Source organism: Ursus americanus, chromosome 28 (assembly GCF_024610735.1).
Source record: "Ursus americanus isolate L20-20 chromosome 28, mUrsAme1.1.p, whole genome shotgun sequence".
NCBI lineage: Eukaryota > Metazoa > Chordata > Mammalia > Carnivora > Ursidae > Ursus > Ursus americanus.
Window position 1 is genome coordinate 9,730,801 of NC_142154.1, and position 19,148 is coordinate 9,749,948.

Here is a 19,148-nt window from a genome sequence, read left to right on the forward strand (position 1 = left end):
TCAATAGGGCATGAACAAAAGACCCGTAAAAAGATCTTTGCGGGAAAACCAGACTTTGGACTATAGCACAAAAGACTGCTTCAAAAATACTCAGAAAACAAGTGGTAAGCTAAAGATGAACACATTGTAGGTGACTCTTACTTATTAACGTGTTTCTCCCAAGAATTACAAAGCAAATTCTATCAACCTCAAAAATATTTGAAAGTGATAAAACTAAACTGTAAAATGTGTTTTATGATATAGCTTTCTTTTCAATTTGGAGTTGGTCAGTTGGGGTCAAGAAAACCCAAGTATAACCAATGTTTGGAGTGGATCACTGATAGCTGATTTGCTTGTCCTTGTACTAATGATTTTAATAAGGACAATTTACAGAAGCCTACAGTCTATATATTTTACAGTGGAAAAAAACTAGAAACCAAAGATTTTTTAAAAAGATTTATTTATTTATTTGAGAAAGAGAGAGAGCATGAGTGGGCGGGGCAGAGGGAGAGGGAGAGAGAATCCCAAGCAGACTCCGTGCTGAGCACAGAGCCAGATGCGGGCCTTGATCTCAAGACCCTGAGATCACTACCCGAGCAGACTAAGAGTCAAGTGCTCAACCAACTGAGCCACCCAGGTGGCCCAAAGATTTGCAATCGGAATACAGGTTGTCCATTGCTGAGATGTGTGTTAGAACCAAGGCTGTCACGAGTGAAGCATAGAAAGGGTATTGATGTGTATCCAGCATATTTAACACATTATTTTGAAAGATAGCTCAACATTTTAAAGTTACATTTTGGGGAATGGGAGGTATTCATAACATACCAAAATAAAAAAAAAATACCTCCCACAGCATCTAGATCTGAAAACTCTTATTGCTTAATCTACATGCCATGGATTAGTCAGTTTTGATTTGGGCTATTTTCACATAAGGGATAAAAATCTAAAAGATATTTTAAAATTTATACGTGTGAAACACTGACCAAGTAGCTAAATGCAGATTTGTCAATTCCACTACATTTCAAATGGGGTCAAACATTGAAATAGCTGACCTGTACATTTCCAGTTTCAGGAATGGAGTATATAAAGTTATTTTTCTGCATGAGATTTGGTCCCAGCTTTTTGGTCCATCTGAATCGTGGAGGTCCCCGAACCTGAGAGATGAAGGGAGTGTTTGTACTTTTGTTACCCCTTCTCTGTTCTTGAGGTGATGGGTTAGGCAGGTAAAGCAGCAGGCTCAGGTATTAGGAAGTTTACTGGTCCATCTTTCCATACCGATTTGTGCTGATGAATCTTTTTTCTATTTAAAGTACTAAGCTATATTTGGAAAGTCCAAACTAAGCCTCCAGGCTCCAAAGAGCCATGATGGGGGATTAAGAGTTTTTATTTTCTGGTGGGAGGGCGGCTGAGAGACATGCCATTTTGGGGGAGAAGTCAAAAGTTTTCAGATGTGGGTGACTATTCATGGTGTTCCTGAATGTTTGGTCAACGGTTTTGAATCTTTTCTTCAGCCACTGCTACAAACGTGGCTATCTCAGTCCTTTGATTGGGTGGAACACTTTTTCTAGTCTGTCGGGCAGAGAGGTTAAGCAGTGATGTCTGCTATGGCAATTTGCTCCTGGAACCCTGGTGTCCGGGAAAAAGTCAAAGGCAATCTCTCCTTCTTGGTGGCCCTATGAAGTGCTCTAAGATTTGTAAAGAGTACTTTGTGGGATAGAAGGCATTTGTAATACCATCACTGTTGATGAACCACACTGCCATACAGCCAGTGGAGGAAGGATGTGTTTCTTTGGAAGCCTGCCATCCTTCTGTAAAGCACCTTCAAGTTGAGATGACGAAAGGTCAGGTATATTTCACAGACCTGTGTCATACTGAGCCGTGCTCCGTTGCATGGCTGCGAGGAGAACAGAGCCACATGCTGTGAACCATGAAAAGGAAGCCTGCAGGTGTTGGGGAGAGGGACCCCTTACCAAGGGTTGCAACGACTCGGCCGATGACCAGATGGATAAACCCCTGCCATAGGTCCATCTAGAGCCGTTTGGATGCGTCTGTCAACAATGCCGTGTGCAGTAAATACATCCACTGAATGATTAAGCTCACACTGCCAGGGCACAGTGACCAGAGCCATTTTTGTTTTCCTCTTTTTCACGCTCTAGTTTCCCTCTGTCTTTAAGTGTTTTCCGTCTGACTGTCCCTGGAAAGTGGAATTGCTCCGATGACCTAGGCGTTTTTGTTCTTTAGTCTATTAAAATAGTAGAAACAGTTGATTTGGTGATTGGTGATGAAAATTTTAACGTTTAAGCTCTGTGAGCGACATATTAGCCAACCCTTCTTGAGGGCTTAGTGTATGACAAGGAATGTGAAAAAGATTACCTCCTTTAATTATCATAATAACCTAATGATGTTAAGTGTTGGTTTTTTTCCCTTTAGAGACGGGAAACCTGAAATGTAGAAAGGCAGAGTAGCTCGCAAAAGGTCAAAGAGCTATTAAGAGGTGAAGCCAAGGACTGGTCCCTTATCGCCGGGCATACAGTATAGTATAATCATTCCCCTGAATTCCTCCCAAAGAAGCCTGGGTATAGATTAGTCGTTGGCTGTAGGTGTTTCCAGGCCACCGGGACAGTATTAACCAAATTAGAAGCCATCTCAAGTTCAGAGAATGCCACAGGATGGTGATTATTTAATAGAACACTCCTCGATCAATGCTGAATGGACAGATGAAGAATCACGATAGTTGGACGGTGAGAAGCAGTTAAGTGTCACATTTAAAATATTTAATCACTGGATGGACTCAAACACTGACCTAACACAGCATCCATAGCGCTGGATCAGGGTCTTGGGGGTCCCTTGCTTTGCCAAGTGTCAAAGCGTTATTGGATGGTGGGGAGCTCAAGGGGGGGTGCCCAAGGGAGAGTCCTGGTTCTGGGGTGGTGGTGGGGATTCAGGAGGCATAGGGTAGTGGCTCTTTGCCAACCAGTATAGAAGCATTTCAGTATTTTAACAAGTATAGAAGTACCAGTGTGAATCGGCTGAGTAGAAGCCTTGGGGGCAGCAACTGGTCAACCTCAGTGTGGCATCTCTTTCTGGTGGTGTTTTCCAAGGACTTCCTAAGGCTGCTGAGACTTGCTGTTAGTTGAAAAACTGTGAGGCTGGATTCAGACCTGTTTGCTTGAGTCCTATAACACTAGAGGGCAGTAACTACCTTGAAGATGAAGGCCGGTTCTACTCCAGGGTTGGTTGGTCTTTCGTCCCTGTCTCTGTCCAGTGGAATGAGACAGCTTTTGCAAAACCATGCATATTTCCCTCTTTTCTTTAAGGTGCATCCCAAATGTAGAGATGATTCCAGAACACATTTTCTGGAGAGCCCAGGGTATTCTTCCACCATGCGTAATGTACTCCAGCCAACATCGAAAGACCTTCCTAATCTTGGTGGGGCACTAGTCTAGATTAGGTTTAGCAAAAATTTATTAAAGGCCCATGTAGAAACATCTAACACCATCCTAGCAGATGGCTGGCATTTAACCCATGCTTATTTAACGAGTCCTTCCCCATTTACTGTTGCTGGGTGATTTCGGGGTATGCCTGGGAACTTGTGAAGATGAAGTGTTATAAATGAGAAGGCAGAAGTGAGTGGGGCTTTGTGTATTCATAATGTGTCTACTCAGAGATTGAGCCCCTCCACTTCTGACATTAACCATATTTAAATACATGTAGCCACTGCCCTGAGGTCATGGCAACAAATCTTTCCAGCACAACCCATCCGTGGAAAGGTGGTCCGATACACTAGGAGAGGTTCAGCCTGGAAGCCCAGAGGTTCTTGGCTCTACTCCTAACTTGCGTGATTGAGGGAAAGGCTGTGAGGTCTTGGGCTGGTTGCTTAATCCCAATGTCCTCATCTTTAAGATAGAGGAGGTGGAGAAATGGGTGTAAGACCCCTCCAAGTTTTGACTTTCTACAGTAAGAACAGTGTCTCCTAGGGAATGCTTACAAAGCAAAACACAGAAATATAATTTTTGAGTGCGAGTCTTGGTAGGACACAAGGAAGAAGATGCATGTAATATTAGGTATGTTTCATTTTGAGACTCTTGACAGTCTGTACTTTGCTTGCTCCCCACAGTGGCTTTTGCTGGAGGAAAAAGCACCAGGTAACCTATAACTGTGATGTGGAGGGGAATCTGAAATCTGGGCTCAAGGCTAACTTAAAGAAAAAAAGAAAAATGAAGTTTCCATGGAAAAGATTTATGTTCAGATGTTAACTGAGATATTTACAAAATAGTGACAGGAAATTTCATTTAGCTATAACATGGAAACTGTAAAAGAAGATAATCGGAGAGGCCGGAAATTGAGAGAGAGAGAGAGAGAGAGAGAGATGTGTGTAGCTAGAAATTCCCAGGGTTCAAATCCTGGTTCTGTCATTTACTAGATGGGTAAACTTGGGCAAGTGAGAGACCTCTCTGAGCCTCCTTTTTCTCATCCAATGTCTGTAAATGTTAGGTGCTTTCCCCCCTTTTGCCTTCCTTTCCTTGAATTTGTAGTTCTAAGAAAAAAAAAAAGTGTTTCCTGTTTCATCTATTCAGTACAATGAATTCTCTGAAGCCAATGGGTAGAAAGAGTACCAGCTAGTGTGTAGAAAGTTCACAGTACACCATGCCATTTGCAGAATGTTCCACAGCTAAAGATGAGCACCCAGAGAAAGGAGACCAGAAAAGACAGATGGGTGAAGGATCTGGAAATGTGCCTAAGTGTGAGTCCCGGTGTGTATCATGAAATGGACCTTCCTTGCATTCCGGGAACCTGGGTTTCCTGCGTCGCAGAATCCTTTTTGGCTGGAAAAGAGCAGAGACAGTTGTGTGGTCCATGCCTAGGAGAAAGAAGGGTGGGGAAGACAGTGTCTGAGAGATGGGTCACTGGCTACTCCTTGGACTTGCATGGGAGACTTGGAGGGGGGATGGGGAGGTCGTGGGGCTGTGAGCAGCAACCCTAGCAATGGCGCTAGTGGGGACGGCTTTGTGGAGGACTGTACATCAAAGCGGGGAACCGAAGCTGGCAGATGAACTTGAGGAAAGCTCTTACACGCAAACGTGTGGCACCTCTTCCAGAAATAACCAGGTGAGACTCTTAATGGAATTGGAAATCCTAAATTAACAGCCCAGAGGAAATTTTAAGAGACATAGTTGATTACTGTAAATATGACCCACTTTACAGGAAACTTAGAGACCTAGGCCATGCGCCATGTGAAGAATGACAGAGGGAGGTTCAGGTTTCCAACATAGAAAACAGGTGTAAGAAGCCTGAGCGAAGTTTAGCAGAAATTGATGTCTCTTCCAAAATTCTAGTATTAGGGTCTCATTGAGTCTGACCGCAATGCCTGAGGCACCAATAGAATGTTCCAGAATCATATGCTTTCATGATTTGATCGTATGTAGTTCCTCTTTTTTTTTTTTTGCCTGCCTTAGATTAAAGAACTTCAACTTCATGATTTTGTTAAAGGAATTTTGGCAAGCAAGATAATGGACTATCCACAATTTACATAACCTTGCTTAAAAATCAATATTGCACATGCATGAAGTTCTCCCATGTAATTTTCACCGCATAGAGGATTTTCCCCCTGGGAAACTAGCCTAAAGGAAAGAGGATCAAGAGGAGAGACAGAAAGAATGAATGAGGTGATGGACACAGAAGAGCACAGAAGGTGAGGAGGAGGCCAGGACGTGGATGGAGGCCAAGTCAGAAGGGACAGCAGGTGGGGCACACAGAAGCATAAAAGAGGTCATCGTGAGAAATTCTAGGAAGACAGAAGGAGAGCAGGTTCGGAAATTCTGATTCCTCCAACAGGGGAAAACTGAAAAGGCGCAGAATCATGGATTATAGGCGTAGGTCCCCACCGTGCATTCCAACAGGTCAGAGGGAGACGGGATTCATGCCTGAGAATGCAGAAAGTTCACATCAATGTACATTCAGCACATCACAGTAGTTGGAGAAGATTCTAAGGAGGGAAATGGGGAACTGCATCTGATCAGGGAGGGACAGCCAGGTCTTTAATACCACAGGCCCAAGGAATGACCAAGGGTTCCAGAAGGGCGTCCGCCTAGCCTCTGCCCTCACTGTGACATCTCTGATGAGGGGACTGAATACCTACATTGAATCCTCTTGGCTTTGCCTCATTTCAATTAATGATGCTGTGGCAAGCAATCCACACAGGCTTTCCCGCAGTTTCCTGCAGGTGTGACCTGACCGCACCTAACTCAGGTCCCTGCGGGGGACCTCCTGCCTCCTGCCTCTGGAATTTCTGACTCTGCAGCATGGCACACCCAAAGAAGTGCTCAGTACTCACGAATGCCCCACTCTAAAACAGAGGGGAGTCCTTGCCCCGCAGGGGAAGCCCTGGACCATCAGGGGACAGAAACCTAGGATAAATGCTTTCCCCTTTCTTAGTCCTGGAGGATGATTCAGAGACACATTTCATGACTTCTCAGGCGATACCGTGTAAGTTCGCAGGAGTGAGGGCAAATTAGAGAATGAAAATATCTTTTTTTTTTCTTTTTAAATATTTTATTTATTTATCTGAGAGAGAGAGGAGGGGGAGGAACAGAGGGAGGAGAGAGAGACTCTCAAGCAGATTCCTTACTAAGCATGGAGCGCATTGTGGGGCTTGATCCCAGAACCCTGAGATCATGACCTGAGCTGAAATCAAGAGTCGGGCACGCAGCTGACTGAGCCACCTGGGCAACCCTGCAAATAAATACCTCTTTGTGTTGGTTTCCTTAGTCTCCTCTCCCTCCCCCTGTCCCTCCGTCCTGCTCACTGGAATTATTCTCCGAAATAAACAACTCTGACATCAGCCTTTGTCTCAGGCTCTACTCCAGGCTAACACAGGCTAGGAAAAGGAGAAGGAGATAAGGATCGCCTCCCTGGGAAGGCTTCTTGCACATCACCTATCACGGCGGGGAGCAGGGGTAGGAGATGCGTCAGGACAAATACTTTCTCCATCCTTCGCTTTGGAGGGGCAGAACATGCTTGGGGCAGGTTTCTCCCTGGTTCAGGACACTCCTTTTTTTCAGTCTTCCTGATCTTCAGAGATCATTTCACATAAAACACAGACTTTCAGACTTAAACATCCTATACGAGCGTCTCCAGACCAAAGACTCTCAGGTTCCCCTGGGCTTAGTTTTAAGACACAGTTTCCAGATCTGCTCACGGACTTGGTCTCTGGCCCATGAATGCAGATCTATTCATCAGTGTTCCCCTGAACTCGGTCTCCTGAGCACCGGACATCTCACCAGCTGTGGCCTGACTAAAGCAATTGCAGGGGAATTCTTGCCTCTTGTCTTGGAGATTTAGTTCTTGGTCAAATAATTGGGACCCGGATTGTTGAATGAACATCTTGGCTTTCAGGGAATTCAATTACAGTGTTGGAAGCACTAATTACCTGCTTTAAAAACCAACATTATTAGCCAAGAATAATTATTACGGCAAGGAAAGTAAAAACAATCAGGAAGGGGCACATCTTTAAAGCCACCTTCAATTTCAGCTCTCCTCCTAGCAGAGCGGGGAATGCACAAATCCCCCATTCTCCTCCTATTAAAACGGAAATCCTCAACAGCAAGCAATCTGCTACTGAATTCCATTTATATTTTTTACCTTTGGTGTGAATAGTAATTAGACATAGTGACAAAAACACAACATGTGGTGGTTCATACAACTTTCGGTATTTGTTATTTTAAACTCATTTTCAGGATATAAATGAGTTTCGGAGTTTGAGTTGTGATTGGTGGGTAACGCATGGCAAGTGTGTGCGTGCGTGCGTTTGTGTGTGTGTGTGTGTGTGTAGGGGGAGGTGGGTTTCATAGTGAGGCTTCGTGGTTACCATGACTACACGACGAAACTCCCCTGGCAACTTGAACAGTGTATGGGCAAAAGGAGGGTCTGAAAAATCACACAAATGAAATCAGAGGGGGTTACAAGTTCCCAAATTGGAAAACTATATTTCCTTAAATACCACTACCATCTGGGCACATTCTCTTTTAAGATTCTGTACTCCAGATGCATTTTTGTCAAACAAAGCAGAGTTATCTTTAGTAATATAACATGGAAGGAGCAGTGACTGAATGTAATAATTTAAGGAAATCTGGGAGTTGGCTCCACAGCGATGCTGGATTTAACTGGCATTGCTGGGGTATCGGTGCCACATAAATAAAATATGCCCTCAAGGGGAGCAACCTTGTTGAATGAGGGGGGACGAGCTGGACAACGTGACGATTCTTGTTGTCCTCCCTTAGCCTTCACTTGCCCCAGCTCTTCTGGGCCCGCCTGGGCTCCTAAGCACGTCCCGGTCTTTGGGGAGACATAACAAAAGGAAGGAGGATGAGGATGAATCACTGCCTTGGGGCCTCGGGTTCTACACCCCCAAATCATCAGGTTTGGGTTAAAAAGTCTTCCAGATCTTTTGCTTGTCACTTTACATTTTCATTAATTACAAATGTTGTATAAGGTCAGTTGACTGAACAGAGACGTCTGGAATGATAGCGTGAGGACCTCCACTGATCCACTCACCAGTGAAACTGGTGAAAATGTTTTAAAAACCCAACCGTTAAGAACCTCTGGGGATGGTCCTATGAGCAAACAGCAAGTGAAAAAAAAATCTTTTAGAAAAAAAAATGAAAATTGGGTAAGAAAGGGCAGAGTTTGTAACATTTGAATCAAGACCACTTCCTTTCTCACCACTCCTGCTGAGCAAAGAGGAGACTGCAGTCCCGGCTCCACACAGCTAAGACCCAGGTGGGTGGGTGTGGGAGGTGGGGACTCCCTTCCTCTGCCCAGCCCCCACTTGTGGGACAATGTCCTACCTTGGGCGCTGTGTGCTGTCAGTACTGAGGTCGCCTTTGCCAAAGCTTATGAGGTGCTGGTTCCATACCAGAAAAGGCAAGCCAAGGAGACTTCATGCTGTACCCCCACTCTCAACCCCCAACCAGGTGCCCAGCACACAGAGCCAAGTGTCACTCATAGCAAAGCTTGCCCTTCGCCTTACCCCCCAGCTCCAGAGATGTCACTCAGAGATTTGCTTCGGGGATAAAAAGACCATAAGACAGATAGCTCCTAATCTCTTCAGTCCAGTGTGGAGAAGTTCAAACCTAAGGGTGCTCTCAAGGACAGAGAAGGTTGTGGTGAAAGGTGATTAACTGGCGGGGGGCGGGGTGGGGGAGACTCATGATAAGTTTTCAGGAGAGAACTGGGGAACAATGATAGCTGGGAGGAGACTTTCTGGGGTCCAAACGAGTATCAGACACAAACTCACAGAAACTGTTCTTCCAAAGGGTCACAATTTGATTGGATTAGCAGATAGAGCAATTTACATGCCAGGTATTGTTGAAAACAACAGACAAGGAGTAGAGTTTAACAGCTGAGCAAAGTCAGGGGAAGAGACAAAGAGAGCCCAACCAGTACCTTCATTATCCAGGCATGACTGTGGGATTCCCCAAATCCGCACCTCCCCGGGGAGCAACCCCAGCAGCTTGGCGCTGAGTGTGGGGTGGGGAGGCAGGGGTGGAATAGACTTCACTAAAATCCAGCTGGACACCAAAAAATAAGTTAATAACAAAACAAGCCTTGAAGGGGTACTGGTACCCAGAGTGGCTACAATTATATATAATCTCAAATGTCCAGTTACCAAAAAAAGTTACGAGGTCTATAAAGATATGGATCAGTATGACCTACACACCAGGGGAAAAAAAGAAGACTAGAAACTGTTTGTGGGAGTGACCAGATGTTGGATTTAGAAAGAAAAGACTTCAAAGTAGCCTCTGTCCATATGTTCACAGAATTGAAGGAAACCATGATTAAAGAACTAAAGGAAAGCATGATGGCAACATCATATCACATAGAGAATATTTGCAAAGAAATAGAGATTATAACATATAGCTAAGTGGAAAGTCTGGAGTCGAAAAATACTGAACTGGAATAAAAATTTACTAACGAAAATGGAAAATGAGCAACATCGCCGAGAAACACGGAAGACCGTCGATCATACCAATGTATGTGTAGTGGGTGTACCAGGGGAGGGGAGAGAGAAAGGAGGAGAAAACTTGCAAAGAAAGAATGGCTTGGGGAGCCTGGGTGACTCAGTCAGTTAAGCATCTGACTTTTGATTTCGGCTCAGGTCATGGTCTCAGGGCTGTGAGAGCGAGCCCCACATCAGGGTCTGCCCTGAGTGTGGAGTCTGCTTGAGATTCTCTCTCTCCCTCTCCCTCTGCACCTCCCTGCCCCTGCTCACGCTCTCTCTCTTTCTCTTTCTTAAATAAATAAATAAATACATAAAATATTTTAAAAATATAATGGCTTAGAAGTTGCGTAAGGGGCGCCTGGGTGGCACAGCGGTTGAGCATCTGCCTTCGGCTCAGGGCGTGATCCCAGCGTTCTGGGATCGAGCCCCACATCAGGCTCCTCCGCTGGGAGCCTGCTTCTTCCTCTCCCACTCCCCCTGCTTGTGTTCCCTCTCTCGCTGGCTGTCTCTATCTCTGTCAAATAAATAAATAAAATCTTTAAAAAAAAAAAAAAGAAGTTGCGTAAGATTGTTGTAGCAAGGGAAGCAGTATGATGACAGATAAAGTAAATGCCGCTAATCTTTCACTCACAGCCGAGTTCCCTACCCACCCTCAGGCAAGCGGAGCGACTGGTGTGTATCCTTCCATACTTTTCTCTAACTCATGCAAAAATAAGCAAATATACATTATGTAGCTTTTTCGATCTATATAACAGAGGGATAATGTCCATTGTTTGGATATGCCACAATTTATTTAGCTATTTCCCTATTCAACCATTTCCCCACTTCATCTTTAACAACTAGGATTCTGTGTATCTAACAGCAGACATTACTCTGTAAAATTTATTCCCAACCATGTCTAGTCCAATTTTAGAAGTGCAGGGAAATACTCGTGCTGCAATAGGTTTAATAGAATTCATCGTCACATGAATATTTAAGTGTGGGAGGTCACAGCGGGAAAAGAGAAAGATGACAAAGATGAACTTATTCAGTATTCTATTTGGTTCAGCCCAATTTCCCATATATCAAGTGTGATTTTCGTAGAAGTTTAGACTGTGGGCTAGTATGGCACAGAAAAAAGCCTCTGGATTTGGAGTGAGTGGCTGAGTTTAAATTCTGATGTAGTCACCCTTTCCATTGACAATGGCCACAATAATGCTAAGTCACAACCAATCATGAAATCTCAATAAGGACTAATTTAGCTCATGTGTTTGTGGGACAGTGTGAAGGCTGGGTGTTCAGGGGGGAGACTGACCAAGGCTACTGACCAAGGCGTGGCTCAGTTGGGCTGCTCCACTTCATGTGTCTTCTTAGAACCAGAAAACTAGGCTGGTGATGGCAGAGATGCAAGAAACAAGCCCAATGACAAAAGCACTTTTGCAGCCTCTGCCCGAGTCAAAGGGGTACTAACGTTACATGGCAACGGGAATGGATGTATGATCCTGTTATTGCGGTTGGAGTAAAGATTTGGAGCCAGCCCTCGGTTTACTGTAGTCGTTTGCTAGCAAGTTACTTTGTGTTATCTGAAAGAAGAAGATAATAGTACGTACCTTGTAATTTTGTTTCAAGCATTAATTGCAATATTGTCTGTGCACCTCTTGGCATGTGGGGCATAATCGATGGCTATTAACTTCCTTGCTTTACAAAAGCTATCATGGAATATATGCTGTTTTATGTTCTAAATCTTATACAGTGTTGATCAAACTGAAAACATTCAAGAAAGTGTACACATAAATCAAAAAATTCTTTTCCCAACACACTAGTACAATAATGACTTTTACGACGCCTATTAAATACCACTCGCTATGCTAAAAGTACCATGGATAGTTTTGCATTGTTGCATCCGGAGTATATGGGATGCTCTGAATTTTGCTCTTTTACATTTTCTTACATCAGAACATCGTTTTACACTTTTTACGCTGTCTTCCTCATAATCCCTTTTGGAGGCTGTGTGATAGCTTACCATTCGGCTGGACCATAGGAGGTCAACTATTTCACGGAGCGGTTTAGTTACCTGGGCTAGCGTCCTGTTGGTTTCGGGGAAGTGGCCCCTGCTGAGTGATGGCAGGGACGGTCTCAGGGCATGGGGGTTCTTGAGCTCCTATAAATCCTCTCTTCCCTGAGCAGACAAGCGAGCGTGCAGGAGAAGTAATAAAGTCCTCAATGTTGTATTAGTGTGACTGTGCCCGAGGGAGGACAAACAAAGCCGTCTGCAGGTGCTGTCAATGACAATGACACATGCTGCCCGGCCACAGCCCCACTGAGTTGATTCTGTGGTCTAAGATATTTTAGCCAGATGTAGGACTGAATCTGCGTGGCTTTGCAAACCCAACAAAGGAGCCATATTGCCTCATTTGTTAAATTGAAAAGCAGTAAGTGAAGTGGACCTAGTATTGGTTTAACAAGGGAGTAGCTCAAGTGTGGTGAGCAGCAGGTGAAGCCCATTCCCTGGGCAAGTTTCGTCCGATTAGGGACAGTTTGGGCAGCAAGTGGCTGGTCTTTGGGGGGGCTGGGTGGGGGGGCTCATGTGGCAAGCCACTGTTACTAGGACTAGTTCCATCACAAGCTTCCAGAAGCTCCCTGTCTAATTAGGGATTCAGTTTCGGCAGCAAAGGGAATTCTTTTGTTCAGGGTTGTCTGATAAATACTTTCTTGTGAACTGCCCAAGGTCTTGCGGATGTGAGACTGGCTCCTTGTGGGTCCCAATCTCTACTGTATCATAACCAGCTCTGCAGAAGTGATTACACCTTGTTTCAGGTCTGCCCAGGAAATTCAGACGATGCTCTGAGTATTCACCATATCTCTCATAAGCATCATTCAATTTCCCTGTGAAGCCTTTCTTCTGTTTTTGTGCCTCGACTTACAAGTACTGCAGTGGAGCCCTGTGTCAGGGGTTAAATGGTTTTATAACTATATAAAGTGTTACATAAGTGTGGCCAATATTGGGGTGCCTGGGGTGGCTCAGTGAGTGAAGGATCTGCCTTCAGCTCAGGTCGTGATCTCAGGGTCCTGGGATGGAGCCCCGCCCACATCAGGGTCCCTGCTCAGCAGGGAGTCTGCTTCTTTCTCTTCCTCTGCCCTTCCCTCCCCACCCCCCCCCCCATGTTCGCTCTCTCAAATAAATAAATAAAATCTTTAAGTGTGGCCATTATTATCTTAAAACCTTAAGGAACATTCATTAAATGGATAATGCATGCAACATTCTAAGCATATAAGGATGTCAAATTGTACATGTTATCACTATTATTCTAAAATGTTCAGGTTTTATCTCCTTTTGGATGAGATGCCTGAGTGTTAATAGGGGCCTCAAGGAGATAAAGCCCTATCTGCCTTTTCTCCAACTGAGTGGCTTGACAGAGGAAAGTGTTCTGAGGTCACGCAAGTTTGAGAAATGCTGCATGGCTCTGTGTGTGTATGTGTGTGTGTGTGCATTTCTAATACATATTCAGACCATAGAGCTAATTGGCCCGAAAAACACACTTTGGAACATTTCCCCATACCCTATTGAATGACAGTGGGAATTTCAGATGGGGAGAATCATCAGGGGAAGTAGAATTCTGATCTCTTTTCAAACAATGCTAATTCAGAAGCTGCCCTTTTCACCTCCAAGGAAAATGAAGGGGATTTATTAACATCTCCTCTGGGCCAGGCATTGATCCTGGCACTTTGGATACATTATTGCTAATAAAACTATGCTAATAGCTACCATTTATTGACCACCTAGAATGCGCCAGGCATTTCATATAAGTGAGTGATCTTTACCATCCTTAAATTTTTTTGCCGAGTAGGCATTATCATCTCTAGAGGATGGAGGTTCCCAGGGCAAGCATGGGGAGCTAAGTTTCAAGCACAGTTTTGAAGACTTTGAAGCTTCTCTTGGTGAAACCCTGATGGGAGAATTTGGCATTTCCAGCAGCACTTAAAGAAGGCTAGGGAAGGGAAGAGGAAGGGAAGAGGAAAAGAAGTCATCATCATAGCAGATGTTCATGTTCATTTTACAATTTAGAAGATGTTTCCCCACGCAGTTTCCCATTTGACTCCAAGTGTACCAGATCTGGGCCCAACCTCCCTTTCCAGCCTCCACTTGCACAGTGCTCCCTGCCTTCCCTGAGCACCCGTCCAGTTCTTCCAGACAGTATCAATTGTGCCACCTTCTTTGTGCCACAGGATTTTGTTCAAATTTATTTATTGCAGTTATCACATTGAATCATAATTGCTGGTTAAAAGAACGAATAGAGGAACACATAGCAGCTCTTTTAGGCAGGCATTCATTCTTTCTTGCCTTTCGTTTCCATGTTTTCGAATGATGGTTGTGAAGCTTGGAGAGATCCAGTGACTTGTCCAAGGTCATATAAGTGGTCAGTGGTGGAACTGGGGGTTCAGCCTTGAGTTTAGGAACTAGGGACACCAACCCAGAAGAATTACAGTGATGAGTTCAGTTTCCATAAACCCTTTACCCAGTCTCTTCCCTGAAGGAGCATGACTTTTAAGGCAGGATTGATGAGCTTAACATGACAACTCTTATAAGATGAGTGAATTTAAAAGTAGCTATAACTTCCTATTTATATGCCTCGCAGAGTTTATAACCACCCCCATTCTAGCCACTTCAACAATTAATATCAAGAGGGCCACATGGTCATAACATATTTGTTTCCTAACTAGTTGAGGTAAGGAAGTGTATCTTCTGGAGGTCTTTAAATTGAGTGAAAGGTCCTGCTACAGATCTCTCATGATCACCCTCTCTACTTAGTGCTTTCCTGAGACAGGCCTCCTCTTTCTCCTCTTTAGTTATGGTGTAAAATTTTGGACTTTTATACCTTACAAGAGGACAATTAAAAAAATCAATTGGAGGGCACCTGTCTGGCTCACTTGGAAGGACATGTGACTCTTGATCTCAGGGTCTTGAATTTGAACCCCACGTTGGGTATAGAGATTACTTAAGTAGATAAAAACTTTTAAAAAATCAGTTGAAGTCAAATTTTGAAGGCAGTGATCCCATAAACGAACAAAGGATGCTTGTCACAATGGCAGCTAAAGGCTAATATTGCCTAAACGCTTATTTTAGGCCACAGGACTGACAGCAGGATCCCAACCTAGGAGGCTGTGGTTAGACAAAAGCTTCCCCTACTCCTGTGTTTTCTTGAAATATTCCCTCTGCAGGCTGGCTTAAGTTTCAGGTCTTCAGTCCGATGGGGCAGTGAGATAGAGCACAGCAGCCGAAGGAGACAGGCTGCCTGGTTTTCCCTGGGAAATCTGGAGTCTAAAGCCATATTAGCAAGAGTCATAATATTAACTATAGCTGTGACTTGTATGGCAAGTCTTCTGTTTTTTTTTTTTCTTTTTGTAACTTTACTTTGGAGATAAGGAGGAAAGCATTACACCCAGATTACGGTTTATCAGTTCTAGGAAGCACCTGTTAGAGCAGCGTCTCACACTCTTCTGGACAGTGGAGAACATAGCATAATCTTGGTTTGGGAAGCGATGACACATGGCCACTCTTGGGAGCAGCTCCAGGCCTGGCCCGTGGATCTTCCTTGTCCAACAGCACTAAGCCTGCAGACTTGTCTTCTGATTGCCTGGTTGGGACCCTGGGAATGTGGCTTAAGACTTCTTGAGAAGATCCAAACAGAAGCTTGACTTCTTTATTCATCCCCCCCCCCCCCCCTTGTCTTAGACTGCTTCTTCTGAGATCTCGGTAGTCCATTGGGGTCTGGCGCCCTCCTGTGATGGGGTTGGGTCCTTGAATGTGCAGCCGTCATTGGAGGCTGAGGTATCGTTTTCTCCTGAAGCCAGAAGCTCAGAGCTGAACTGGAGAATGAGCCCGGTGGGGCCTGGGCTAACCTGTCTCTTTCGTTAATTCTTCTTACTGACTGTGGGCCTTACGCACGGTTCAGACTTTGACCTGCAATTTCACTAAACCTTTTTTTTTTTCTTTTTCAAGAACTGAACATCTTGGGTATTACATCTCAGATGAAGACTTTTATGGCCCTATATTTTTTATGTAAAAACAAAGCCTAAGTAACTAGAGAACTCTGGGTATAGCTCAATGACACCTACACGAATGCTGACTCTTGAGAGAAGTTGCCTTGGGTGGACACACTATTATTTAGAAACATTCAGGTACAAGTGGAAGAAAACCACTCTAGCTAAATTAGACAAAAGAGGGATTTATTTTAAGGATACTGGGATGTCTCACAGAACCCGAGAACACAAATATGACTAGTTCCTGGGATCAGAAACACAGATGCTCTCAGAATTCAATTTCTATTTCTTTTATCTCTGATTTTCTCTCTCCCTTCCTTTCCTCCCTTCCTCCCTTCCTCCCTTCCTTCCTTCATCGAGGGAGAGAAGGGCTGAGGTGCAGAGGGAGAGGAAGAGAGAGAATCTTAAGCAGGCTCCATGCTCAGTGCTCATGGAACCCAACAAGGAGCTGGATCTCACAACCCTGGCATCACAACCTCAGCCAAAATCAAGAGTTGAACGCTTACCCAACTGCGCCACCCAGGCACCCTCTGATTCTCTCTACATATCAGTTTCTTTCTTCCCCCTTTTTTATGTGTGAGTGGTCCCTCCATTTCTTTAGTCTCCATTATAGGAAAGTAGAATATTAATCCAGCCTGCACACCCCATCCTACAGTAAACCACTCAAGGACTGACTGACTTTCTTTCTTGGTTCTAGTTTGCAAGGTTCCCACCCCAGCCCTTTGCTTGCCTTAACTCAGGAGAGGTGCCTGACTCATGGGGCTCTCCTGGTAGCCATCTGGATGGAGCTGTCAGATGGCGGTAGGTGGTTGTCAGAAGAAGGGCGAAGGTGTTGGGAAAATGAAAAATAAGCATGAAAACCAGCAACTTGTCAATGTATTTGTGAGTGAACACTGAATTCATTCGTTCGGCTAAGTCAGGTCAATCCATTTTCCTAGGAAGTGAGCAGTTGTGGGTTTTTTAACTCTGTGAGCTATATGCCTCTATTATTAATTGAATTTAGTTACTTCAAGAAATCAATTCCTTTATAAGATAACCATTTATTTAAAACCTATCTATTCACAGTGTCCTTTTCCTTAAGAAGCATGCAGTAATAGCAAGCACACACAGGGCTCACTCGGCCCTCTGCACTGACTTCTGTCCTCTATGTGGGGACATGCATACTCATTCTGGTGCCCGCAACCACCACATGAAGAAACTGAGGCACAGAGAGTTCAAAGTATTTGCCCAGGGTCAAGAGATAATTAGTGGTGGAGCTTGGCATGCAAGGTATATAATCAAAGCGGGGAGAGAAGACGTATTCAAATTAATAGAGAATAATGCAACAAAGAGTGGGGTAGAGTGACTGTTTTTTTTTTTTTTAAAGATTTTATTTATTTATTCGACAGAGATAGAGATGGCCAGCGAGACAGGGAACACAAGCAGGGGGAGTGGGAGAGGAAGAAGCAGGCTCATAGCGGAGGAGCCTGATGTGGGGCTCGATCCCAGAACGCCGGGATCACGCCCTGAGCCGAAGGCAGACGCTTCACCGCTGTGCCACCCAGGCGCCCCAGAGTGACTGTTTTTAAAGCAAATTTGGAGAGATTTAAGAACCATATGAACCAGTAACATTACTCTACATCGATTTCCACACACATCAATGTTTTCCGAGCTATCTATAAGGTGCCCATTGATTCAGGAAGGTTATTTTCATAATCAGGACCTTGCTTGTGGCCTAAGCACCTCTACTTACTCGAATGTGAATTTGTTGTTGTCGTAAATAATAGAATCATAGACGTCGTCTAGCCTCATTCAACCTGCTCATTTTACAGATGGGGAAAAACAGCAACCACAACAACAACAGTAACAACAACAAACAAACCTTGGGGCCCAGAATGCTTAGAGCCCACAGTTACTGAGTGCCAGGTCCTAGTTTTCAGAATACACTGGAATGTATTTGCATTAAATTACTTTCTATTGTGTTATGTCAATATCCGCTTCATTTCAGCTTTCTCATTTCAAGGCAGATATAACGACATTTCTATTCCTACCAAAAATAGAAGTTGTTGAGGATAAAATGAACATAAATCGAAAGACATTGTTACAGATTAAAATGTGACAGAATCTTCAATGCTATTATCATCACCATTGATTTCAGCCTAAGACCTATCCTCCTGCCTGTTGGATAAGCTTCGGTCAGAGATTGTGATGCCGGGAGGGTCTTTAGAGGTCATTTCTTGGAGCCCTCATTTTACAGATGAGGACACAGAGGCCCAGAGAGGCCTCTGTGACTTGCAGAAGGTCACATTTAATCAAAAAAATTCTTCAATATTGGACTTCTGTAAGGATGAACATCTTGTGAACCGACTCCCTTGAAATGCCTGCACAAAATCAAGCTGAGGCTGTTGTCTATTTCACATATAATTTCCCCTCTGGTATTTGACATTACAAATGAAAGCACAAGGCCAGATGCTTAATTGCTTCTAAATGGAGGCTGGGAAATGATAAGCAACTTTTTGCCATCTTTTCTGTGGGTCATTGTGTCTTTTCCAAAGTCATTGTATTTTCATTGTTTGTTAGCTGATTTCCAAACTGGGAATTATGAAAACAATCGTCTAAGGCATTAGAATGACTTACGGCAAACTATAATATAGCATTTCTAGATTTTTCAGGCATTGTACTTTACCTTACATCTCCATTTGGTACGCAATTAAATGACCATAACTGGCATGTTTCTAGTCGACTCTCAGCACAACAAAAAGCTGTACATGGAAAGAAAAAGACTATTCCTAGCCAGATACTCCTTGACAGTCTGATTTTCTCTCCTTCTTTAACAAGCAGAGTTTATTCCTCTCATATAATAAATAGCGTTCAGGAGCATTACAGAAAAATTAGAAAATATTTTAAAATGTAGGAAGAAGAAAAAATACCCATGATCTCACCATTCAGAGAAAATCTCCTCTGTGATTTCAGTCATTTTATACCACTTTCTTTTTTTTTTTTTTTACATTGTTATGGTGATAAAAGTATATAAAACATATGTGTGTAGGGGCATCTGGGTGGCTCAGTCATTAAGCGTCTGCCTTGGGCTCAGGGTGTGATCCCGGCGTTCTGGGATCGAGTCCTGCATCAGGCTGCTCTGCTATGAGCCTGCTTCTTCCTCTCCCAC

General features: G+C 44.0%; 1 pseudogene; it reads left to right on the forward strand.

Annotated features, from left to right (window-relative positions):
• The first annotated feature begins 4,965 nt into the window (after nucleotides 1–4,965).
• The window catches only part of LOC123802384 (S-formylglutathione hydrolase pseudogene), a 52,983-nt pseudogene continuing 38,800 nt past the window's right edge, over nucleotides 4,966–19,148 (forward strand).